The sequence below is a fragment of the Sarcophilus harrisii genome, chromosome 2 (assembly GCF_902635505.1).
Source record: "Sarcophilus harrisii chromosome 2, mSarHar1.11, whole genome shotgun sequence".
NCBI lineage: Eukaryota > Metazoa > Chordata > Mammalia > Dasyuromorphia > Dasyuridae > Sarcophilus > Sarcophilus harrisii.
In genome coordinates, this window is record NC_045427.1 from 272,621,183 (window position 1) to 272,649,007 (window position 27,825).

The 27,825-nt window shown below is 32.8% G+C and overlaps 1 protein-coding gene across 3 annotated transcripts in view; it reads left to right on the forward strand.

The window, feature by feature from the left end:
- PRKD1 (protein kinase D1) overlaps positions 1-27,825 on the forward strand; it is a 404,980-nt gene that overhangs the window by 141,707 nt on the left and 235,448 nt on the right. Inside the window, exon 1 of one of the 3 annotated variants that reach the window (XM_031952271.1) lies at positions 24,250-24,599. The exons of the other annotated variants lie outside the window; for them this stretch is intronic. The gene's annotated coding sequence lies outside the window, so the exon portion shown is untranslated. Of the gene's footprint in view, positions 1-24,249; positions 24,600-27,825 lie in introns of those variants that run through there. 3 annotated transcript variants of the gene reach the window in all.

Genomic DNA, 27,825 nt, shown 5'->3' on the forward strand with positions numbered 1-27,825 from the left:
CTATGTTTATCTTTTTTGGAAGAGTTCCTCCATTTTGATCACATGAATCTATATGCTATAGCATGCTATAATCTAAATAGGTCTTTTCAAGTCCATATAATATTTTATATATCCTCTGAATTTTCATTATTCCTATCTGTGTTTACTTATTATCATAGAGAGATTCATCAAGATAAGAAAACATCGATATGCAGTGAAAAAGTTTTACCTTGTATTTATTTCATACCTATTTTTCATATATTTATATGTATTCTTTCCCCCAATATAATATATACTCCTTGAGAGCAGTGACTGAGTTTTCTCTTTATGAGCATGGTGTTTGATTAATTTGTATGGAATGATTGCATAGTACTATGAATAACTTTTATTATTCTAATAAAAAAAGAAATCTGAGGTTTTCTGATACCTTTTTTCTACTTTTCACTGATATTATTTTATATATTTTTTACTTCAAAACAGAAATTAAACTTAGCATATCTGTGGATATTTCTATAATGTTCTAAGATGAGTTTGTAAAAGTAATTAATAAGTAGAAATAAGGAAGAATGCCTTAACAACATAGCAAAATAATTATAAATTTCTTTATTAAAAAATCCCAAATAGTTACAGAATATCATTGTAATCTGATGAAGATGTTGATATTGATGGTAGGTAGTATTATTTTTGTCACCTAAAAGTTTGAAAAACATTGTAAATGTATTATTCCATTTGATTTGTTCTCATTTGCCCATCACAGCAACCCTGTACTAGATACCTGATGATAATGGAAATTTCTTTTAATGCTTACATATTGCTCTTTTCAGAGAGGTTATAAGTAATATTTCCTGCCTTACTACATTTCCCTGTAAAATACATGCTGATTAGGGCAAAAACAAGAGAAGAGCTTTTTAGGAAACACACACACACACACACACACACACACACACACACACACACACACACACACATCTCCATTGCCCCAGCCCAACAATAAGAAACTTCCCCTGTGCTCCTCTGTTATTAGATAGCTTTGGCCAAGGCTTTCAAATCCATGATTTTGCCAGAATGATTTAGAAGAACTGTGAAATCTGATTTCAGAATTGAAGAGATTTGAAAAGGGTCTAATGAGTGTTTTCTCCTTCATGTCCAATGCTAGTCTACCTAGTAATTTATAGAAAGTTGCAACCATTTCAGATGAAGCGGTTTCAGAGATTAAAATGGCATTTTTTTTTTTTTTTTACTTTGCACCTTCCTACTGAAGGCATTTTAAAGGGATAGTTGTAATGTTATTTTTAGGGTATATGGTGTTTTATTACTTGCCTTTAGTAATTTAGGGTAGATTGATCAGGAGTGGCTTTGAGGAGAACTCAGCTCAGATCCACCTGGGGAAAAATGCATAGATGAGGTATTTCTTTCTGTGCTATTGTTGATGGATGAGTTAGAAATAATTTGCTACTTGTTATTCTCTAGGCTTTTAAAAAAATACAGGCAACATTTTAAAGATGACTACTGTATATGAGGTATAGAATTGTATATCTTTTAAAAGTGCTATTTGATTCTGCTGGAACTCCTACCATTTAAATGAAATTATAGTATTCCTTCAAGGAAAAAATAGTCTTTTGTTACTTTTGTATATTTATGCATATTTTGCTTTTATTTTAACCACAAGAACTTTACTCAATTTTGGCAGCACTGATAATCGGCAGAGTAGCACTTTTTCATCATGTAAGTGTGAAGGCTTTCAAAAAATTCCTATTTGGATCTGACTTTGCCTAGAGTTTTTTGTTTTTTTTTAATGTCGCTTGCAATTTTTATAAATATGTTTTGAATATGTTTTATTTTGAATCAGTTCACTTGTGATCTGTTGTACACTTAAAAAAAAGTTGAACTTTTAAAAGCTGTGTCTCACTTTGGCAACATTTTAACATTAACTATTTTACTAAAACCTTACTAAGTGACTATAATTTTTTCTCCCAGTTCCCTTCTATTGCATTATTGCTTTCTTCCCTATTATTGCTGTCTACAGTTATTTGTGACTTAGTAGCAGGTTTCCTTATAGATAATCAACCTTTTCTTCCTGCCTGAGTAGTTCAACAATGCCACAATCTGACACATGTGACACTGTAATGATTTAACTGGTGTCTGCTGTCATTGAGATGGCAAAATGATTTCCTCTCCCTTTTTAGCTGATTTGCTTGTAATGTTCTCCAAATTTCAGCATTCTTGTTGAAATTTTCTAAGCTTGAATAATAACAAATTTAACCTTTGCTACTTTAAATGTTGCATAAATTTCATCCTCAGTGAGTTCTGTGGTTTTGCTAAAAACAGAGGTTATAAAACTTATAATAGTTTCTAATATTTGAAAATAATATTGGGGGCAGCTAGGTGGCGCAGTGGATAGAGCATCAGTCCTGAAGTTAGGACGACCTGAGTTCAAATCTAGTCCTAGGCATTTAATGCTTCCTACCTGTGTGACCCTAGGCAAGTCACTTAACCCCAATTGCCTCAGGGAAAAAATAATACCAAAAACTTCATTTTATAGACTGAAAGGAAATAGTACAGAAAAATATGAAAATAAGAAATAAATATTAAAATACCCATTTTTAACATTAATGTTAAAATAATTTTAATGTATTGAAATAATATTGCATGGGGGTTAATTATGAGAATAAGATGAAATTATATTTTTGATGTTTTAGAAAGTTATAGATAGGTGTATATATAACCAGTAACTGTATCTGTATCAGTATTATGGATAGTAAGATATTTTTGGTCTTTAGATTTTGCTTACTTTGTCCCCTTAAGAGAATAAGTATATGATATAGAACATGTTATTGGTAGTTAAGAAGTTGAAACGAGGAGAAAAGAGAGACTAGTAGTTCACTTAAGTTTCCTACAGAGTGAGAAATGTAATTTTTTGGCAAACAAAGGATCAGAACTTGATTTTCCTAAATGTCATTTTACCTTTACTCCACTTTTGTTCAACTATATGAGCAATAGGATAAAATACATGTGGAAGATACATGAAAGACTGATTAGACTGTGCAGAATGAAATTTGGACAAGAAAAAGATGAGGAAATAAGAAAAAAAGGAGGGCTCTGTTTGAATTAACCGGTTGAAATACTCTCATTAATTTATGGGTTTCCGCCTCACCTTTTAGGTGTAATGAAGATTCTTCTAATAAATTCAGGCATGGAGAAAATGAATACCATATTTTGGCTTTTAATGGGAGTTTTCCTCTAATCTCATTTTTCTTGATAATTTCATCAGTTTCCTTTGGTTCAGGTATTATTTTTATGCAGGTGACTCCTATATTCATATCTTCATCCCTAATTTCTTTGGAATTTCAGTTCTGTACCACCAGCTGCCAATTGAACATTTATAACCAGGTACTCCATAGGCATCTTAAAGTCAATTTTTCCAGAAGAGAAATCAGTTTTTCCCTTATACAAACTCTTTCTTCTTATTTTCTTTCAAGGGCATAACTATTCTTTTAGTTACAGAGGTTACAAGGAAATTATTCGGTTTTTATGGTTGTTATTTGTTATTGTGTTGTTCTTGAAGAAGGACCATGATAGCAGGGAAGTGATACCATGACATGCAAGTGAACTGGATTTAAATACAAGATCACCTGTCTCACTTTCCCCTCCAGAGCCATCTGGGTCCAGTGATAAGATCTAGAACAAGATGACTGGAGATGGCTCTGGATGAAATGGGAGATCTTGGTCTTTTAACAGGTCTCATTTTAAATGAAGCAATGCCCAATCGGTGTTTAAGGCTAGACAAGAAATGAGACAGAGAATGACCTCTTTAAAAGAGCCGTGTTGTCCAACTGACCAGATCCAGTTAGGTCCCCAGTGGATCAACTCCTGCTACTATTCACAAAGGTTATTGTTTGTCCTTCATTCTCAGGGGACCACAATGTCAGGGAGATGATGCTGTGACAGGTAGATGAATTGGATTTAAATGAGGGAAAGCTATTCAAATTCACTAGCCACAATTTCTGTCCTGGAGCCATCTGGATCTAGAGTCAAGATAGGGACTGAGGACTAGAGAGGACATTGAATACAGTGAGAGACCGTGGCCTTTTAACAGGTCTCAGTTTGACTGAGCAGTGTTCAATCAGTGTCATCTTCTATCTCTATAGTCCCCCATATTTAATAATTTATGTTTTATCAATTCCAGTTCCACAAAATTCTCCTGTTTTATGCCTTTCGTTCAGATTCATTCATTTGATTAACATTTAAGTACCTTTTATAGTACAGCCATCATAATTCAAACTATCATCATACCTTTTGTGAATTATCACAATATTGTCTCCTTGCATCCCTTTTCTCCCCTTGTTACTCTATCCTTTACAAAGCTGCCAAATTGATGTCCCCAGATTAATAAAGTTCTAACCATGTTACTTTCTTACTCAAGAAACTTTAGTGGTTCCTGTTGTCAGGATCATGAAATAAAATTGTCTTTTTTGATATTCAAAGCCCTTCAGAAGCTATTTCCCATTTGCATTTCCAGGATAATTGCATGCTACACTTTAAAAAAAATTTTTTAATTATCTACTTTTTATTCCTCTTACAGAATTTTTCATCTCCTATCTTCATTTAGGCAGTTTTCACTAAGCCTAGAATAGACTCATTCCTCATCTCTTCTTCTTGGAATCACTAGTTCCTTTAAAACTGGCTGTACCCTGATTTGCCCAGGTGCTATTGCTGTCTGCTGTCCAAAATCACTTTGCACTTACTTGCAGTTATTTTTTATTCCTTATTTTTTTCATATTGTTTCCCCACCTTATCCTCCATCTCCCAATGAAATTAATAAGCTTCTAGAAAGTAGGTTATGGAGTTTTTTGGTTTTTTAAGATATCATAAAGGCCTAGCACAGTGCCGGGTGTATATTAAGCATTTATTAAATTCCTCTTGAATGCATGAATCTGATTCAGAGAAACCCTAATAGAGATTCTTGCATTTCCCAGCTGTGGGACTACTTAGGTGCTTTTGTTTTTAGAAGCAAGATTGGTAATCCTTAAAGTTTGAAACAGATCTCTCAAGTCTTGAACTATAGAAGGGAGAAAAAAAAAAGAGTAGACTGGGAAAGAAAAGGCAACAAGATGGTGCAGTAGATAGTGTGCCAATCCTGAAGTCAAAAAGACTTATCTTCTTGAGTTCAAATCCAGTCTCAGAAACTTAGTAGCTGAAGGTGACATTTTTTTCCCCCATATTCAGTAGATCATTGGGTCTGGCATGAATAAGACTTGAATTTAAATCTGGCCTCCCACATTTGCAAGTTGTATGATTTTAGGCAAATCATTAAACCTCCATCTCAGTTTATTCATCTGCAAAATGAGTATAAATAGACCACAGAATTGTTGTGAGAATAAAATGACAAAATTTTCAAGTGTTATATGTACTTAGCTGTTATTGTTAATGTTATTGTTGCTGCTGCTCCTATTATTATCACTGTTTATTCAAAGGGAAAAAAAATTTCTGAAATGTATAAAAAGTTTAGAGCAGAGATTCTCCTGAGATATTATTGATATCTCTGGAGATTTTCTTCTGCAAATATTTAAGCATAATATTATGCAGTAGATTTTATTGTGCCCTTCTCAGGACAGTATTTTAATTGTCATGAATATCAAGGACTCTAAGACATGATTACTTTGGAAACTTTTACCAGCTTTTTGCTTGTGAGTTGAATGTTAAAGACCTTAATGCAGTAAGATTTCATTGTAAGATTTTTATTTTAAAGTAGATAAAGAAAATTAAAGGTAAGAATGAGGAAGTAAGTTGAAATAGGATATAGAGTTTATGAAGCTAGAAAGTTATGATTGTGTGAAAATATATTGTGAAATGTTTGAGAGATGTTCAGCTCAACAGGATAAATGGAAAACTTTAATAGAAACCCAAAGAAATGGACTGTTAGAATTGTGGAGGAAGAATGATGATTTTTCAGAGGATTTTATCTCATAATTTTAAGACCTGGGAGTCCTGCTCTAGTTTTCTCTAGAGATAATCATGGAAAGGAAATAGATCTCTCAATGCTGTAGGTATTAACCTCTATTATACAAAACACAAAGATGTAATAAAACTTCTAATGTGCTTCTTTTTACATATAAATGACAATTTATTGAATAAATTGTAAAATATGCTTTACTGCTGGTAAGAAGGAAACTAAATTACCATTGAAACTATAGTTATACATCTATCTGTGATAAAACATTGACTCAGCCAAATACACGTTATTAGCAAGTGTGCCTTTCATAATAGGCAAATACCTTTCACAATAAGCAAATATTGAACTAAAGCTTTCAACCAACTCTTTCTTTTCATTTGGGGCCCTGAGAGGTAATAAAGCCAAAGTGAACCAAAAAGATTTATTTAAATATAAGATTTCAAATAAATAGAATTGAGAACACTTCATTTTTTATTTTTAGAAAGTGAAATCACTATAATGCATGTTCCTTGACTGAACTGAAATGCAAGTCTTGCATTTACTAGTTCTATATTAGCATGAAATGAGCTATTGAGAAGTTAACAGGACATTTACTTTGCCATTACACTTCAAAGATGCATTGCAAGGATCCCGGAGTACTTAACCTCTCTATACTTTGCTCCTCTCTTCCTATCCACTCTGAATCAATTTGACTCAACTTGTTCAGTCCTTTTCAGTCATGTCCAGTTTTTATGATCCTATTTGGGATTTTTTTTTGGCAAAAATACTGTACTGGTTTGCCATTCCCTTCTCCAACTCATTTACAGATGAGGACACTGAGGCAAACAAGGTTAAATGATATGCCCAGGGGTCACACAGTTAATAAGTATCTTGGGTCATATTTGAACTGAGGAAGAGGAGTCTTCCTGATTCTAAGTCCAGGACTTCTATCCACTTTGTCACCTATCTTCCCATACCTCCTATGAATTTAACTCATTAATAATATCCAATAGGAGTAAGAGCTTCCTTTCCAAGCATGAAACAAAAGGAACCTAAATGACAGCATACCAAGATGATGCCCAAATTGGAGTGTTTTGTTCTAAGATCTCTTCTTAATTCAGGAATTTTGGTAAGCAAATAAAAATTTTATTCTATCCTGGTTATTTCATCTGACCTTAAAACTACTATTCTCTTTTTAGAAATTATTTTTTTATCTTTTAAAAATAATAATAGCTTTTCATTTTTCAAAATAGATGCAACGATAGTTTTCAACATTCACCCTTGCAAAATTGTGTTCCAAATTTTTCTCACTCCCTCTTCATATTCTCCCTCCCCTAGACAACAAGTAATCCAACATAGGTTAAACATGTAATTCTATACATATTTCCACATTTATCATCCTGCCAAGAAAAATCAGATCAAAAGTGGAAAAAATGAAAAAACAAATTAAACAAATAACAAAAAAGTGAAAATACTGTGCTGTGATCCATATTCAGTCTCCATAGTCTTCTCTCTGGATGTGGATGGCTCTTTCTATCACAAATCTATTGAAACTGCCTTAAATCATCTCATTGTTGAAAAGAGCCAAGTCCATCACAGTGATCATCACAGAATCTTCTTGTTGCTGTGTACAAGGTTCTTTTGGTTTTACTCACCTCACTTAGCATCAGTTCATTTAAGTCTTTCCTGGCTTTTCTGAAATCATCCTCCTCATTTCTTATGGAACAATAATATTCCATAGCATTCATATACCCTAACTTATTCAGCCATTCCTCAATTGAAGGCATTCACTCAGTTTTCAGTTCCTTGCCACTACAAAAAGGGCTGCTACAAACATTTTTGTACATGTAAGTTCTTTTCTCTTTTTAGGATCTCTTTGGAATTTAAATCAATAAAGACAGGTTATGCACAGTTTTATAGCTCTTTAGGCATAGTTCCAAATTACTCTCCAGAATAGTTGGATCAGTTCACAACTCTACCAACAATGCATTAGTGTTCAAAATGTTTTCCTTGGTTCTACTCACTTCACTCAGCTTGTTGAATCAACAAATTCAATTAAACACTATCATTTTGCCCAGTGCCATGTTAGATGCTATGAAAAATAGAGTATGGAAGATAGGTAGAATTGAGGTTTGCCCAAAATCTTCTATACTCTTTCTATTGTTGATTCATTTGTAGTCAACAGAATTAGTTAAATTAGTTAACATTAAGTTACACCTTCTTTAAGAAATGATGAGCAGGCAGATTTCAGAAAAAACTGGAAAGATTTATATGAACTTGATGCTGAATGAAGTGAGCAGAACCAGAACATTGTATATAGTAACAGTTATATTGTGCAGATAATCAGTTTTGATAAGATTTTGCTCTTCTCAGCATTACAATGATTTAAGATAATTCCAAAAGACTCATGATGCTATCCATATCCAGAGAAAGAATTATGGGATCTGAATATAAATCAAAGCATATTATTTTCACTTTTTTGTTGTTTTTTTCTTTTTTGTAGTTTTTTTCCCTTTTCTTCTGATTCTTCTTTCACAACATGACTAATGTGGAAATATTCTTAATATAATTGTATGTGTATCTTAGGAAGGGAACCAAAGCAAAGGGAAAAATTAGAAATCAAAATATTATAAAAGTAAATTTTTAAAACTAATAAACTTTAAAAAGAAAGCATAAATAATTAAATTACAACTAGTTCAAGTCTTAGCTATGCCACTTGTATTAATGTTATGATCTTGGACAGTTGTATGATTTTAGATTATTTTCAACTTCTGGGTCTCAGTTTCTCAAGTGTAAAAATAAAGAGATTTGGTGATTTCTTAGTTTTCTCATAGCTCTAAAGCTTTGAGATTCTATGAGATTCTGTGGTTAATTATTGTGGGATTATTTGTTAAAAAATGAGTGTTCCTCCTTCATTCACTTTCTCCTCCCCTTAACCCCCCCCCCAAAAAAAATGAGTGTTCCCTTGAGTCTTATTTCCAGGTCACTTTATTTAAGTGAGCAGTTTCCCAGGATGGAAATAAATAAAAGGAAGTGGAAACTAATGATATCCCAGAGTAAAATGTTAAACCAAATTATTATAGAAATCTAAATCTATGTGCTTAAATAGTGGTAATATCTGTCTTTAATATTGCTGCTGAGAAAGATGTTAGTGCCTCATAGAAAATTCATTTCAACCAACCAGAAAACTTCTGTTCCTTAAACTATATCTAGTTGTATCTATCCACCTCTATATATTTTATAAATAAATGTAGTTTTTTTTCATTTAACTCTTAATTTCACAATATAGGTGAGGACAGAAATATTTTTCTATGTTTAGTGGAAATTAGCTAATATGTAGTATTATTTGAATATATTTATATTTATTTTATAAATAAAGTCTGAAGATTGAAAGATGCTGATAATTTACTCAGTGATCTCAGTAAAAATGATGGAAAGAATATAGTACATTGACAGTTGATTTCTATCATAGCTGCAATGCTATTGAGCACTGTAACCAGTGATATGGCATATAGTGCTATAACCTCAGTGACCTTGTCTACAGTGTGATGACTTAGATATTTTCCAAGTTCTCTTCCAGCTTTAAAATCATATGATTTATGATTGATCCTGTGGTGTAAATGTACTTTGACAGTGATTTTAGCAGGCACAGAAAGTCATAAATAAATATTTTTGAGGTCCTGGCATTAAAAGTAGAATTTTAATATTTTGCTTATTAGGATTTCAATTCCACAAAGTAATTCTGCATTAGTTCATGGAAGTTTCCTTAAGTTTCTCTGAAATTATCTCCATCATTTCTTATTTTTAAAAAGTTTATTGTGTTTTTAATTCAATTTTCCCCCATGGTTTCTTTTATAATTTCCTAAGATGCAGATTGACTCTATCGCATCTATATACCAGAACTTATCTAGCCATTTCCCCAACTGTTGACCCCTTCTTTAGATTCCCATTGTTAGCTACTTCAAAAAGAGCTATAGGTCATATTTGTATATATTTGCACATCTTTCGTTAGAATTTTTTTGCATAAAACTATTCTGTCCCTTAATATATCCTCCCTCTAAGTGTCCCTTCTTTCCTTCTCCTCTTATTTTCCTGCTGATTGAAATATATTTCTGTACTCAACTGTGTGTATTATTCTCTCATTTGATTAGTTCATATGAGAATAAGGTTGCTTTCCCTAATCCTTCTTTCTCATTTATATAGACATTTTTCTCATAAATTTTCCTTAACTCCCCTTTCTTTCCCTCTATTCTCACAGTATTTTTTTAAACTCCCTTCCTTTTTATTCTTTTAAGGACATTAATATATACCAGAATCACTCCTAGGCCTTTGGTCCCCATAGACTTTTTCTATGACCTGAAATGGTAATAAGGCTCAGCAGGGACATATATATCACTTTGCCACATTAGCATTGAGATGGTTTATTCTTGTTTATTTTTTAAATAATTGTTCATTTTTTTATTTTACCTTTTTATGTTTCTCCTAATTCCTATTTAAACTTAAGAATTTGTGTACAGCTCTGGTGTTTTCATCTGAAATGCCTGTCTTCTTTTCATAGGATTATGCTTGTTTTTGTTGGATAAGTTATTCTTGACTATGTAGTCCATATCATTTGCCTTTTGGAATGTCATATTCCATGCTATCTGCTTTTTCATAGTGGTAAAAGGCTAAGTTGTATGTGACTCTGAGACCCTTCTGTGTTTTAATTCTTTTTAACTGTAGTATTTTTTCTTCGATGATGGAGTTCTGCATTGTGATTAGCATGTTCTGGGGAGTCTTTCAAGAGGTAACTTATGAAGCCTCTGTGTTTCGTTCCAGTTCTGTGGTCAAAAAGTTCTAAGAGATTTATGCAGTTGTTTTTTTTAATTGCTTGAAATGTGATATCTAAATTCATTTTTTGGTCATGGCTTTCAAGTAGTCCAGTGAGTCCTAATTTTTTTTTCTCTTCCAGGATAGATCAATTATTTTTGCTATGAGAAATACATTACATTTCTCTTTATATTTTCAATCTTTTGACTTTGTTTTAATATTTCTGATTATTTCATAAAGTCATTGGCTTCTACTTGGTTCATTCTAATTTGGGAGGAGTTTATTACTTAAGCAAGGTTTTGTATCTCTCATTCTAAGCTGTTAGTATGATTTTCAAATCTTTCTTTTGTAAGCTTTCATTTTTTCCTAGTTTTTCATTCTAGCATTCTTGTATAAAAACCATTTTTTTTGAAAACTTTTGCTCCATCTCTTGAAGAAATTCTAAAGGAATTTATACCTAATCCTTATTTTTTTTCTGAGTTTGCGTTTTTATGATGGGATATTTGTTTGTTTAATTGTTCTTTCAGACTGGTTTCTAACTCCAGTCATTTTGTTAGGGCGGGCTCTGCCCACTTCTGCAGTGATGATGTGGGATTGTTATGCTGCTGCTTTCTTGGGGTTATTGAACATTATGTTGTTTTAGATTCTTAGGCCAGGGACCTGAAAAGTCTTTCGCTTTCTTCTGGTCAGATCTGTACAAATTACTGACATGGTGTGAGCAGCAGTGGACTGCTGGTAGACTGTTGTTATCAGCCACCTGGGAAGCAATGTTGGTTTAGAGTGCCAGAACTGTAGGCTTCTTTGGGCTTTCTATCCTGGGTATTGTTTTGCAGACTTCAGGTTGATATAGATGCTGTTTTTTCTCCACTTACACAGCTGGTATTTACTTCTGAGCTTCCTCCTTACTCAGTATGGAAGCTCCTTACCCAAAATGTCACACCTGGGAATGGACTCTTTTCTTAGTTCACCCCAGATCTCTGACGCAGGACCGGGAAATAGGTGACAAAACTCTAATTTGGGCATCACATATGGGCTTCTATGGTGGTACCCCATATATTTTAGAAGCTCATCTTGTTTTTGGACATAACCTGAGCTCCAGCCTTGTACCCAATGTTCATAGACTTCTTTGATTTTTCTATGCTGATGTGACCTGGGAAAATGACTTACTGTGACTTTTTCTTGGGATTTCCCCAAGACTCACTTTGATATATTTTGAAGGAAGTTTGTTATTGCTCTTGGTGGGGCTTTTTTTTGTGGGCTGGAGAGTGTCTTTTTTGTTTTTTCCTTTTTGTTTTTTTGGTGGTACTCCCTGTACTTTCCATTTTGGCTCCTTCCCATTTTATTTAATCTCTTTAACTCCGCTGCCACCTACCACTGAACTCTCACATTGTAGGCTTAACAAGTGCTTGTGGAATTAATTGGATTTAACACTAAATTCATCTAATGCTTAGGATCCTTCTCTTTTGGACAGCCATACCTCTTTGGAACTAATATTTCAAGTCCATTATTCAGTGAAGAACTGATAGAAATGAGGAATGTTTTAAGCATCTTTTTTTTTGGAAGAGGTAAAGGATAATGATTTGATTGATGGTGAGGCAAGATGGGATAATACAGGAAACAGTAAACTATGGCCCAAAGGCCAAATCTGGTCTGGCATCTGTTTTTATATAGCCCTTGAACAAATAATGGTTTTTAAAATAAAGTTTTATTATATATTTTTAAATGGGGGGAAAAACATTCATAGCTTGTAAGCTGTATAGAAACAGGCTGCAAGCCAAATTTAGCCCTTAGGGCACAGCAGCCTACATTTGAATCACATGGCTTACTAATTCTGGGGCCATGAATGAGTCATTTGACCTTTCTTACCCCTCAGTTTTCTCATCCATAAAATGGGGGAAATAGCATCTATATTATGTAACTCATGTACTTGTTAAACCAAATGAGATAAAGTACTCAAGTTTTAAAGCCCTATAAAAATATGAGTCATTTTTATTTCCGATCCATTATTGCTTGTATGGAACTAAAACCATTAAAAGTTGGCCAGTAGATTTAGGCAAAATAGTCTTTAGTAGTAACATTTTTTAAAGGTGACTTTTAAGATTTTGAAACTTATCTCTTACAAATTATAAAATCTTGTCACATAGTATATCTTAAAACACAGAAGCAATAAAACAACACAAAACAGATTTTAAAAAAACCCCTCACAAAATAGTTACATGTTGTAAAGTCATGAAAACAAATTCACTATTCTGTGCTAAACTTCTTTATGTTAACCATAGTGATTCTTGGATCTTTGTCCTGACCATCAGAGATCTGTAAGGTTCCATTCATTTCAATTTAACAAGCATTTATTATCATATGCTTGATGAAAGGGATCACAGAACAAGAATTAAAACAAATAAGAGATGCTGCTTGATTAAGATTTCATGGACTAAAAGTCAAAATCAAGGAATAAGGAACTGGAAAGGGACAAATATTTGTGAGTTGGGGTAAAGTAATTATTATATGATTAATATTTACATTATTTGGGATTTCATCAACCTTGCAACTCTTTTGTGTCTATCCTAGGAATTGACTGAGGTAGAGAGAGGCTAAAGCTGTCCACAGGATCCTACAGCTAGTTTTATATTTTGGATATCAATCTAAGCATCCCTTATTCTAAGTTCAGTATTTTACCTACCTTTAAATCATATGGTTAATCATAATAACATTTATGTAGCGCTTTAAAGTTTGTAAACCACTTTACAGATGTATCTTATTTGACCTTCACAAGCAGCTAGGGAGAGAGTTGCTATTTCTGTTTTATAGAAGAGCAAACTGAGACTAAGTGGATTGGCCACGATTGCACAGCTGGTAACTGTTTGATGCATAATTTGAACTTGGGTCTTCCTAACTCCATGTTCAGTGTTTTAAAAGTATATGGTATATTCATATGTGAAATATACATGGATATTTTTCATCCTTATGAATTTATGTAGCATAGAAGTGCACCTAGAAAGCTAACATCAAAGTCGAAGGAATAGATTGATTCAGGACCTGTCTCTGATGTATATTGGCTGTATAGCTTTGGGCAAGTTATTTCACCTCTCCTTTCTCTTGTCTCTCCTTTAGTACTATAAGTGCAGAGAAAGTTCCAAGATGCATTAAAAAGAGAAAATTTCCTTAATAGGGAATTTCCTGTACCTGTGACACCACAGGTATAAAATGTAGCCTATTTGAATTTAATACTAGAGGCAAAATTATGTATCTTCTACACACCCAGTAAATGTTAAATGAATTATAAATTTGAAAAGATTTGAGTGGGGGACAAGAAAGTTTTATATGAAAAATGGTGAAGAATCCCTAAATTTAATCAGATAATGAGAGGAACACGGGTGAAATTGCTACTTTACACCCACACAAGAAAAATAGGTTGTTGTGGACCCCTATAGAGAAGATTTAGCAATTAAAATTCAGTGAGAACAATAATAATTTTGCCACAGAAATCAACAAATATATGTATATTTGAGAGTACAGAAGGGAAAGAATGAGTCTTTGGGGTTAGTAAACAACATTGAAACAACATGTTTTAGACAGCTGTCATACATACACCTAGTAGTTCATTTTGGTGGAGATACAAAAATTAGATTAAGTTTAGACCTTTACCCTCCTGAGGCTGACAATTGAGCAGGAAACCCTGACACATACATGAATAATCCTAACAATATTAACAAATGAAATTTTGTCTTCCCAAAGGTCTCTTATTAGTGTAGTTCATAGTCTTTGGCATTATTGTTCAGTGTTTCTTTAGGGCTCATATCTATTGTCTTTTTGTATTTATTTCTTGTCATTTCCTGACATTGGTACATGTAACTGATGTTTTTGATTTTTCTCTTAAATGTTAATATTTGGGGTGGATCTAATTCATTGCCTGTCAAGTCAAAAGATTAGTATAGTATAGCTCAATGACCAAAACTTTCAAAATGTCTTCCTCCCCACTGGCTAAATACCCAATGTAGTATCTATGTTGCTTCTGACTAATGCCAAATTGAAGTTTAAGCCTCAGTGGATTTTTGTGTGAAAGTAGGTTTGATGTACATTTAAAATACAATCTTTCACACATTAGGCAATATTATTGAGAACTCAATCTTATATAAATACAACATAAATGTTCATATCACATTTTCTAATTGTAGTAGCTCAGAAAGTACTATATTTTTAAAATTTTTAAAAAATTAAAATTTTAATATTTTAAAACCTGCTTTATTTCCATTAGCATCTTGTTTCCCTTTCCCATCTTTTAATGAATACTGTTTTAGTTGGAGCCCTCAGTAATGGTGTTAGATTGAATAGTAAGGAAAGAATAGTTTTGTGGTTTGTTTGTTTTTTTATCTATCACATATACCACTTTTTGCTTTGTGATAATTGTGAACATATTGTAAGTGGGAAGGGAAGTGATGAGATTGGAGAAAGGAACAATTTAAAATATTATAATAATAAATCTGGATCTTTATTTTTAAAAATTACCTGTAATATCCCTCCTTGTGGTATATGCAGGTGTGTTCATATGGGTAAAAGAGTGTATTTTATAAGAATATCATTCTGTTTTGGAACAGAGACAAATAAAGATACATAAATTACTTAGTAAGAGTTTATGTTCTAGTGATGGAAGACATACATAACAAAATATTAAAAAGCAAGGGAGTGTTTGGAAAGTAAAGAGTAGAATTTATTTATTGAGTTTATTGAGTCAGGAGTGAGGCAGCTAGTGGCAAAGTGGATAGAGTCCCTGGGGCCGGAAGTTAGGAAGACTCATCTTGCTGACTTAAAATCTGGCCTGACACTGTGTGACTTTGGGCAAGTCTTTGCCTTAGTTCTTCATTTGTTTAAAAAAAAAAATGAATTGGAGAAGGAAATGGCAAACCACTCCAGTATCTTTGCCAAGAAAACCCTAAATGGGATCACAAAAAGTCAGACACAAATAAACAATGACTAACAAGAGTCAGAAGCTGAGTCAGGTTAGAAGCAAAGCATAGTGAGCATACGTAATTCTTTGAATGGCAGTTCAGAGGAGAGATTCTCCAGTTAAGAGGAAAAATCCTAATTGGTGGAGGTAAAGTAATTTGGCAGAATCAGGAACTGATCTTGATCATTTTTAATAAATTCTGTTTTTCAGGCCTTTTTTATAAGGATCTCTACCAATATATGTACCTTGTGGGTATGTCCTGTAGCATTTTGCCCTATTTTCTCCCTTTCCCCATTCCCATGTCTTTAATCTTTCCTTATCATATGAATTTTGCCTTGATTTCCCATATGCAAATGTATTATAAAGTAACTCTTTATCTTTAAAAATTTTAATTCAGTTAACACATGTTAAAAGTGCATAGGAATGGTTGAGGGAAGTTGTGTATGTGAAACAATTAGATGTATGATAAGATCTCCAGATTTATTATTCTTTTTCATAATCTCTTCACTAATATTACCTTCTGTATATGAATATATGTTTCTTATTTGGAAGAGTTTTAATATTAGCAATTTCTGTACTTGGGGCTTACTTACTGACAGTTATGTTATGGTGCAGGGAAGGAATAAAGATCACTGGGAACTGGCCACCTGATGAGGAGAAATATATCCTAAGATACCAAGAGAATTTAAGTTGCTTTAGGTAGAGAAACCCTTCCCCCTTCCCTAAACCTCAATATAACATCAGTTTAATGGGCAGCATTAAGTAAGAAAAGAAGTATCTCTGAGTATAAATATGAAGAGTCTCTAAATTTTCCAGTCCAGGGCAAAGTTCTGCTCATGTCACTCAAGTTAACAATTTAATATATAGAATGATTTTATGGAGAATGAGCAAATTCTGTAGCTTTTATAGATTAAAGCACTTGTGCCAGGCAGGGACTATATAGTTTATTCTGGCTTCTGCTACAATAAATGTTATTTTAAAGTTCTTAAAGAACACATGCAGTGCAGTGAGCAAGAAGATTAGCAAATATGTTTACTTTCTTTCAATTGGCAATAACTTTAGTTTCTGAAATTAATCTCATCATGTTAAAAGTCCAATTCTATTTTTTCCCTCAGAATATCCTTTTTGTTCCTTTAAAACTTGGTTAAGGAAATTGACTTTTTAAAAAACCTGTTTAAACTGTTACATAACCAAGTTGTGTTATTGCAGTTAGACTTTTTCCAATTATATCTTCCAAAAGTATCTGGAAATGAGGTACTAGGAACATATGTATAATGGTCTGCTAAAGAGGGAATTCATGCTGACAACTAGGTAGAAGAAAGAGAACAATAAGTAACTTCACCTCTTGGGCATCTCTATGGCTTCATCAAATCAAAGGTGCTCCTCCAACTCAGTAAACCTTTAGGACATTTATTGATTATTGTGCTTTCTATGTTTGGATCTTTTTTTTGGAGCTTTGTTTATGTAAAACTACCAGGAAAATATAGATACAAATGTGGTTTTCACAGTTAGGGAAAAAAAATAAGACATATATGGAGGTAATTGGAATGGTTGCCAGTCTTGAAAGGCAGGAGGCATTTATAAAACATGTAACATATGATGATACCTTAATGATACATAGAATTATCAATGAGTGAGTATCATGAAAAACAAAAGACTTGACAGTTTTTACCATCTTTCCTAGCAGATGAGAAAAAAACAACATTAAAATTATCTTCCACCACAAAGTGCCATCAGGGAGTATATCAAATATTAACTGTGTAATATTATTTTTGAGTCTTTAGTGTATTACAAAGGAGACAATATGAAGTATTCTTTGAAGGAGTTTCAAATTTAATAGGGAAGAGAGAAAAGTAGAATCATAATTCATGTAGCCACAGTTCTATTATTTAGCAACCTCAGCTTTTGGAGCATTACCATAAACGAGGAAATATCAAAAAAGAAATGTTAGTGTTAAAAAAAATATATATCAAAGAGTACATATGCTAAATCTCATGCACTACCCATAGCTATCACTTAGAATTTATTTATTCTCACTTGACACATATTCTAAGTAAATTTAATTTTATTATCACTAACCCTCTTGAAGATTAGAAGGGGAGAATAGGCTGCTATGAAGATAAAGTTTCTATTAAATTCCAGAACAGATTAATAAATAAATGGTTAATGTGCATATATGAAGGGAAGCAGTAATCAGTAAAAACTGAAATAGGTGCACTGAGAAGGAGTTATGACAGATTAAGGCTCATTAACAATTTTGAAGGGTTTTTCAATAGGCAGAGCAGAATAGTGTTATGGGCCTACTGTATTTGGATTTTAGTTAAGCCATTTAGTGATATTAAAAGATGAGGGGACTTGAAAACTGTCTTCACATATTTATAAGGTTTTTATGGCATCATTCTTCATGGTGCCTAAAGAAAGAAGTTATAGATTGATGTTATAAAGAGGCAAATCCAGGCTTAATTATTTAAAAAAAAAAAACTTCCTAACTTATGAGTTGTTTTGGAAAAGGGATAGTTTTCTTCCAAAGGAGTTCTTCTGGAAGTGTCAGTATATTATGGAAGGGATTCTTTTTTCAAGCATGAATTGTACTAATTGGCTGTTGAGGTTCCTATTATTTCTGAAATTTGGAGATTCTCTGAATCAGAAGATAAATAGAAGTGGTTCAGAATTGGTTAAGCTAATGGTTGCAAAAAATGTTGGTTAATATTTTTATGATAGCCTGGAACTCTCTAGTATCTCTGTGTTTACCAGTTTTATTAGTTTCTTGGGGAGGGATGGAAATGACATGCTTATTCAATTTACTAATGACCTGAAGTTGGTTGAAGGATATAATTAGCATTCACAAAACCCCACTCCAAAACAGAACAACTAGAAAGACTAAAAGAGTGGTTAAAAAGATAACTTTAACATTTGATACTTAGGAAGGAAAATCACATCAGTGCACACAAAACTTAGAAGTTTTGTACATTGCAATCCCAATATGAATCAACAGTGTAAAATGGTGGGGAAATATACTCAATATGATTTTACACTTTAATAGAATTAAAGTACCTAAAAGCAAGAGGGATTATCAACTGCACTATATTATGATCTGATAAAATCATGGCTGTGTTCCAAGCTGGGTGTCCTAATTTAAAGTAACAGCATTGACATGATGGTACCATCATGGATAGTGAAGAAATTCAAAGTTATGAATTCTGTCAGTAGAATTGGAAATCTTTAATTTTGTATAATGAAAACATAACATAGTATATTATATTGTCACTATTGAACTTTTTGAAGGATTACCATGTGAAAGAATTATTTTGCTTTGTCCCACAATCAGTTGTTAAAATATATATGGGCATGCAGATTTCAGTTAAACATAAGGGGAAAAAAAAGTTTTAGAAATGAGAGCTGCATAAAAATGGAATGAGCTGCTAAATGATAATGTTACATTGCTAGATATGTTCAAAAAGAGGCTGCGTATGATCATTTGAGGGATTTGTGACATGAATTCCTACAGTAGGTAAGAGATGGAGTAGTAAGTGACCTCTAGTGCTCCTTCAGGTGTAAAATTCTGACTATCATTCTATGACTATATGATAGGCACACTGATAGTATTGAGTGAGGAGATGGGGGAGTGCTATTTCAAAAGGGGCACAGAAACTCCGAACTTTAGTGAGTTAATTTATTATGGAGTCAGAAGTTTGAATAATGTATAAGGGCAGACAATAATTGATGTTCAAAAGTATTAGATTTGTCGTCGAAGGATTCTTGTTCAAATTATGCATCTTGTAAAGACTACTTCTGTGTAATAGGTAAAAGGACTATTTCTGTGATTTCAACAGTATAGAGAAATCTCAGGTTAGCAAATTATCTGTAGGTTGTAGTCTTAGAAAGTGGATTTGAGCACTGAGAGGCTGCCCAGACTCAGGCAGCCTCTATGTGTAAGGGGCAGAATTGACCACAGGTTTTCTCAGCAGTAGGCCAGTTCTCTAACATACCTTCCTGCCTCTTCCTTTATGTGTGGGGCCAAATGGGCCAGTAAGGGAACAGAGACAGCTAGAAAGTGCAGTGGAGAGAGCACCATCCCTGAAGTCAGGAGGGCCTGAGTTCACATCTAAGCTCAGATATGTAACACTTCCTAACTTTGTGACCTTGGGCAAGTCACTTCACCTCAATTGCATCAGCCAAAAAAAAAAAAAAAAAGGTGAGGGGAATCTTACTCTGGCTTCAAAATCTCTTCCAGATGAACTAGATTGTGAAGTATACAGATGTGGACTTGGAGTCAGGAAGACCTGAATTCAAATTGTGCTTAGGGCAGGTCACTTAATTATTTACTGCCTCAGTTTTCTCATCTACAAAATAGACATAATAGTAGCACCTACTTCACGGCATTATTTTAATGAAATGATATATGAAAATGTTATTATTTTTAAAATCTGAGTTATCATTACCAAGTAAATTATGATCTTTATCTTCTGTTTGCAAGTAAGTTTGGTGTCAATTGTAGGTGTTTTCATTCTAAATTATTAAAAATAAAACAAAAATAATATTTAAAATAATGAATCTTTCAGGTACATGAAAATTTGACTGCCTAGAATAAATCATCCTTTGATTCTTCTGGAGACTGATGGTGGTTTTTTTCTTTAACAGTAGTTTACATTTCTGTGGTGCTTTGAGACTTTAAAAACACTTTTTTCAGACCCTCCTTGTGAGGTAGTATCTGTATGTAAAAAAAACACCCTATGATTTGACTACTAGCAACAAGCAGGCAAACACTGAGCCAACTATAACTTTATGGAGATGGAAATTCGTGTTTGGTTACAAGTGAGACAGAGGAGGTAAGGAAAAGAGTGAGTTGAATAGTGATAAATATTAGAACATAGAATTGCTGGAGGAAAGTGGGACTGAGATGGAAAGGCCTAATGGAGATGCATTTAGAAATAAATTAAAGGGAAGAGGGAAGACACTCTAGGTAAGGAAGCCTAAAGAGTAAACACTAGCTGAAACAGAATGATATTTTTTTTCCTTTAACCAAATTTATAGAGAGTTTTGCATGATCTTCATAGTTTGCTTTTTACCCCTCTTCAATTTAAATTGCATTTATTAGAATAGATCTTGTGTCCTCTGGTAGTATAGAAATTCCTTGAGTACAAGGACTTTTTTTTCTTTTTATATTTTTATTCCTAATATCCTAAGAATAGTTTATACATAATAAATGCTTATTAGATTGAATTAAATTTTAGATTAAAGAAAAAATTATTATGAGTATAGTTTATTCTAAGTACTAGGTATTACAGTGGATAGAGTACCACTCCTAGAGCCAGGAAGATTTATCTTCCTGAGTTCAAATCATCTAAGTAACCTTAGTTGACCTTAGTACTTGTACAAATACTAAGTACTAAGACAAATAAGTGACCTTAGACACTTACTAGTTGTATGATCTGAGGCAAGTAACTTAACCCTGTTGTTTGCTTCAGTTTTCTCATCTGTAAAGTGAACTGGAGAAGGAAGTGGGAAAACTTTCTAATATCTTTGCCAAGAAAACCCCAAATGGAATCATGAAGAGTCAGACATGACAGAAAAACAACAAAGATAATCCCTGCTTTCAAGGAAGCCATACTCTAATGGGGTAAGGGTAATGGGAGATGGTAGAAACAGCAAGTAGATTATATAAGGGCTAATGTGGGAATTTGTTTTGCTTAACTATATTAATTACAAATTTTCCTCCCTGTCTTCCTCCCCCTCCCATCCAGTAAGGGATAGGAGACAATATAAACGCTTGTTTATTGGCGAAAAATATAGAAAAAAGTTCAGTTCCAGAGTAGAGAGAAAGACCCAGAAACCATAAAGACGCAGAAATGGAAGATATATCAAGTCCCAGTGGTTCTTAGGTTACTAGGATATGTAATATAACAGTTTAAGAGAACAATAGGACTATACAGAGAAATGGCAGATTTTTAAATCTGGAGGATTTTAGGAGGCAGTGACAGAATAAATTATAAACCTTGGTATCTTCTATTTCATTACAATGTATTGCGTTGTCTATTTCATTCAGACTGTGAGAAGTCAAGTTACTCAGGCAAGAATATAAGGATACATTAAATGGGTAAACTCCTATGTTCCCCAGTTGTGGCAGAAATATCTAGGGATAATCCCATTAGTAAAAGTATATTAAGTATTATATTATATATTAAAGTATATTAAAAGTCAGGTAACCAATTATCAGTCATTTGATAAATATCTACTTTGTAGGAGGCCTATGTTAGGAATTGAGGTAACAAAGATTAAAGGAAAACATGGTTCCTCCTTTTAGGGAGTTTATATTCCACTAACAGGACATGCTTTGTTCCCAGATAAGCAAAAATATATGTGTGTGTGTGTGTGTGTGTGTGTGTGTACATACATACATATATATTATTTAATTTATATTTTAGCTCTATTATGTTATATATATTATATATTTTGAATTATATATAATAAATACAAAGTGATAAAGGTATTAATTATTTGGGTAGCCAGGAAAGGAATAAATCCTATGAAGTGTGAGGAGGGGGTTTTAGAGTTGAAAGTCAAGACTTATATAACATTAAAATGTTTCTTTTTGTCACAATTTGAAGACCATTCAAAACTAGAGAAGCAAAACAATTTTTTTCTGATTTAAATTGAAGTGGGAATTTTAGGTTGGCAGTATGGAATGTCTCAAGAATGTGTCCTTTTTCAAGAAAGAGTGAGTGGGCTGTAGAAAATTGCCATTATACATGAAGAAACAAGAATGATTCATGGCCATTAGTTGGATATAATTGTGGCTATTGAATAAAATGTCTAGACCTTTGTACGTGTCTGAAGTTTTTGTATGTGTTTTTATTCTAATAGCTAGGAAAAATGGTTTATGATTTTGACCACAAAATTTTTAATGAAAATAATAACTTCAAATAAGCATTGATTTATAACCTCCCTATACATTACAGTCTTCATTTGTAGAATGAAGGGGTTGGACAAGATCAGTGCTTCCTAAAAGCATTTAGCTGTTGCTAATTTTTTGTCTTCAAATATTTTATAGAACCCATAAATGTTGATCCATTAGGGGTAATGATTTATCAATGTGCACTTCTCCTATTCCTCAACACCAATTAAAGGGAAAATAAGAAATTTTGGAGTAGCCATTAAGTTTAATATCAACATTTTCTCATAGATTTCTCATCAGTTTCTGTCCTAGTCAGTTATTATAATATTAATATTAGTTATCTTTAGAAATTTTAATTAGTTTAATGACAATATGATTTAACTAAATTCAACAAATATTTATTCAGCACTTACGATATATTATTTGTGAGGTTCTTTTTAACACATGATTCCATGACATATATTTTGCAAATGACTAACTTCATTGCTTCATCATAAGAATTATAAATATACTTTATTTTCTTTTTTTTTCCCCTTGAGAGGGTTCTTCTAGCAAAACTATTCTATTTTCTTTTTTCTTCCTTCCTTCCTTTTTTTCTTTCTTTCTCTCTCTTTCTCTTCTTTTCTTTTCTTTTTTTTTTTTTTTTTTTTTTTGCTGAGGCAATTGGGATTAAGTCGACTTGCCCAGGGTCACATAGTCAGGAAGTGTTAAATGACTGAGGCCAAATTTGAACTCAGGTCCTCCTGACTTCAGGGCTGGTGCTTTATCTCTATTTTCTCTTTAAAAGGTGAAATAGAAACTTATTGATATTGAAAATGCCAGGTTTTTACTACTGCCCTTCATCCCTGCCTCGATTTAGGGTAATAATATATTCAAAACCTTATTATAATGTCTTTTCCTTTGAATTGTGGTTGTGGGTAGTGATGGCTGGTCCTTTTACTAGCTTTCATTCACCTCTGACAAATATTAACTTAGCATGACTGATTTATCTTTCCTGATGATCTATAATAAGCCCTTAGCACTGAAATTTAGAAACAATTGTAATAAAATCCTTTAAAAGGCAAATGTTTTCTTCTTTAAATGAAAGTCTAACACTTATAACTATTTAATAATCTGCCTGGAGCAGCTAGCTGAAAGACAAGTTATTTTTGTGGGGAAATTTATGCTTAACTAAGCATAGACAACAAAATATCAAAACAACAACAAATATTAAGAACAATGACAACCTATGAGAACATTTTTTTTGGTGTTTTTTCATTATAATTTACATTGAAAAATATTTCTGTTCTTCTTATTTCCATACCTTTGCAGATATATTCTTCCTGGCCTGGAATATGTTCCCCATTATCTGTGTTTCTTAGAATGGAACTTTTCTATCAGGCCCTTTCTCTCTAAAGTTTTTCCTCATGCTTGCCAGCTGTTAGTGTCTCCTCAAAATTATCTTGTATTTATTGTATATGTAGTTTTTCTCTAGGAGAATATGAGTAAGCTCCTTGGGGATATGCACTGTTCAGTTCTCGTTCTCTCTCTCTCTCTCTTCCTCTCTTTCTCTCCCTTCCTCTCTCTCTCTCCCTTTTTTCCCTTCATATGTAAAATGAAAGGTTTTGAACTAGCCAATCACTAAGATCCCACTCAGCTCTAGGATTCCGTCTTTTTCTATGAGCTCATTGGTTTTATTATGACATGGTAGCTGAGGGTAAACTGAAGTAATACACAGACCATTTCTATTCAATTTCATTCATTGTCATCTTTACTGATTATTAGTTAGTTACTTAGTTGTGTGTTGGGAACACTGTGTTAGTGTTCCCAACACTTAAATTTAGCTGTAATCTGAAATAAAGAAGCCTGTGATGGATAACATCATGAAAAACCATGGAGCCTTTCCCCTTGCTTTCATGCAAAATCAAAAATTCTCAACACAATAGATTCTAATCCATCTTGTTTTTAAAAAACTAAGAAAATTAGATTCCACGGTTTGCCATTCCATTGATGACAATGACCCCAAAAAGAAGGTTAAGTAACTTGATGCAGATCTTAAGGTAAGTTAAGGGTGCCAGCAATGACCCCTGAGAAATTTTAAAAAGTTGGACAAATGACCATTCTTTTGAGTTTTTACTTAGCATATACTGTGTTTAGAGTTTACTTTTGTAGTCAAATTTATTTTTAAAAATTTAGCAATATAGATAATTTTATTGTACTATATGGTACTTGGGCAGAATAATAAGTAATTTGTAAGTCACAGTAATTAATGTTACTTTTATATAGCCAATCAAATGTTTTATTTTCTCTTCATTAGGCCTCCAATATCTGTAATCCATAATCTAATGCTAATTTTTCATAATCAGTACCAAAGTTTTCTCTAATGCTATTTGACTATAAACTAAGGAAATCATAGAGATGGAAGGTATGGTTAAAATTATGAATTCCCTGATACTGGATATACATCTGAATTTGAATATTCCATGATAGGGAGCTCTCTCTCTTTTGAAGAAATATGGACAATTGAGGCCAGTTCTAGAAGTTTGAAAGTTTTTTATGCTGACTTGGAAGCTAACACCATGTTACTTGTACTCATGGGTGCTACGTCTGATATCAGGAGCTAAACAAAGATCTCCTCTTCTCTATAATAACCATTAAAATATTTGAAGTTGGCTCTCTTGAGGTCCTTGGTCTCTACTCTTTTAATTATTATCAGAATATAAAATGGCAAAGGTAAATGTCTTGTATTTTATTCTCTTAACACATCATTCTTATATTGTACCTCATTTTGTTTTTTCTTTTTAAAGTAGCTACTTCCTGCTTTTAATGCTCCTCTTCCCTCAAGTAGGATTGTCTTGAGTAATTTGAGTGATTGAGAAAGAGGGGAAGAAGTTCTGAATTCATTAAAGAATGGGAGATAGAGCATTGGTTTAAAAAAGGAAGTCCCTTTTGACTCTTCATATCCTTCTGGTGCTATGTAATCAAATATAATAAACTTGCCTTTACAATTAGTATTAGGAAAAATAGTGTTCTGGAGCATTTGTTAAACTGTATATCTTATAGAAGACACTGTGCTATGTTCTAGAGGAACAAAAATGGATCAGATACAAATATCATATCAAAAAATCAATGTTTTACAAGCGTGCAATAGATCTGGGGAAAATGTATTATGATGAATTAGAGGAAGGAGAGGATCACCTCCCTTATGGGAAAGAAATAGTACAAAAAGGAGCTGACAAAAGAAGTTATGAATTGAAGGACATGATATATGGAAATGGAATTTGAGGTTTTTGTGGGGAGGGGACAGAAGATAGTGTATGGGAAGATTCCACACATGGTATAAAATGATGAAAATATTGCTAATGAAGTCAGTTTTCAGATTGGCTCCTGGAATGTAGGTTATGGGAAAGGGTTCAGTATGAGTCCAGAAAGAGGAAGAAAAGGTTAAGAGAATAAGCATTTATATAGTCCTTACCATATGTCAGGTATTTTACATATTTCCTCTCATTTGATCCTCAAAGCAACCTTTGAGACAGGTGCTATTTTTATTGCCATTTTTCAATTGAGAAAACTGAGGCAAGCAGGTTATATTCTTTGCCTAGGGTCACACAGCTAGTAGTGTCAAAGGCTGATTTTTTTTAACATTTAATTTTTATTTTATTTTCCCAATTTCATATAAACAAAAATTTTAACATTTAAAAAAAATTTTCAATCCCAAATTCTGTCTCCCTCTCCATCCCTTCCCCCTTCCTTGAGAAAGTAAGCAATTGACATAGACTGACTTCACATATGTAAAACATTTCCATATTAACTATGTTGCAGAAGAAAATTCTGACCAAAAAACCCTAAAAATAATGAAATTGTAAAAGTATGCTTTAGTTTTCTTCAGATTCCATCAGTTCTTTCTCTGGAGGTAAATAGTATTTTCCATCATAACTCTTAAGAAATTGTTTTGGATCATTGTATTGCCGAGAATATCTTGTCATTCACAGTTGCTCATTATACAATATTGCTGATTCTATATATGATATTCTCCTGATTCTATTCATTTCATTTTGCATGAGTACATATAAGTGTTCCTAGATTTTTCTGAAAACATTTTGCTTATCATTTCTTATAGCATAGTATTATTCCATCATAATCATATACCATGCCATTTTCAGCCATTCCCAATTGATGGGAATCTCCTCAATTATCAATTCTTTGCCACCACTAAAAAATCTAGTATTTTTTAATATATGATATATAATAATATATATATATAATAATATATATATATATATATTAATATATATATATATATATATATATATAATATGAGTCTTTCAGATGTAGACCTAGGGATGGTTTAAAGAATGTACAGTTTTATAGCCTTTTGGACATAGTTCCAAATTTCTCTCTAACTTAGATCAATCCACTTGAGACTGAATTTGGACCCAATTCTGACTCTAGGCCCTGCATTCTGTTGAGCACTTACCACTAGTTTCTTATTTTAAGCTAGAAGTGTAGCTTAACGCCCAGAGAAAGAACTCTGGGTGATGACTAAAAACCATTACATTGAATTCCCAATCCCTATATTTATGCCCACCTGCATTTTTGATTTCCTTCACAAGCTAATTGTACAATATTTCAGAGTCTGATTCTTTTTGTACAGCAAAATAATGGTTTGGTCATGTATACTTATTGTGTATCTAATTTATATTTTAATATATTTAACATCTACTGGTCATCCTGCCATCTGGGGGAGGGGGTGGGGGGGTAAGAGGTGAAAAATTGGAACAAGAGGTTTGGCAATTGTTAATGCTGTAAAGATACCCATGCATATAACCTGTAAATAAAAGGCTATTAAATTAAAAAAAAGAAATGTAGCTTAAAAACCATGTTAGACCTTGTTAATGCTATAAAGATACCCATGCATATAACCTGTAAATAAAAGGCTATTAAATTAAAAAAAAGAAATGTAGCTTAAAAACCATGTTAGACCTTCTCAAGTCTTTCCTTCTTGCTGTATTTTACTTGAAATTATTTTCATGAGATAAAGCCTTTCTTGTCACCAGTGTAACCAAAGGTTTTTGAGAATGTTTACCAGAAGCTTTATTATTGGGTACAATTTGTTAAGGATATCAAATTTTTATTATTTCCCTAAGGGCAAAGAATTGTAAATGAAGGCACTGAATACCTAAAGTTAGTTAAAATAACAGGAAGAAGGCTAGTATCAATGGATTACAGAGTAGAAGAAGAGAGTGCCATGTAAAAATAATAATAACTAACATATTTACTATATAA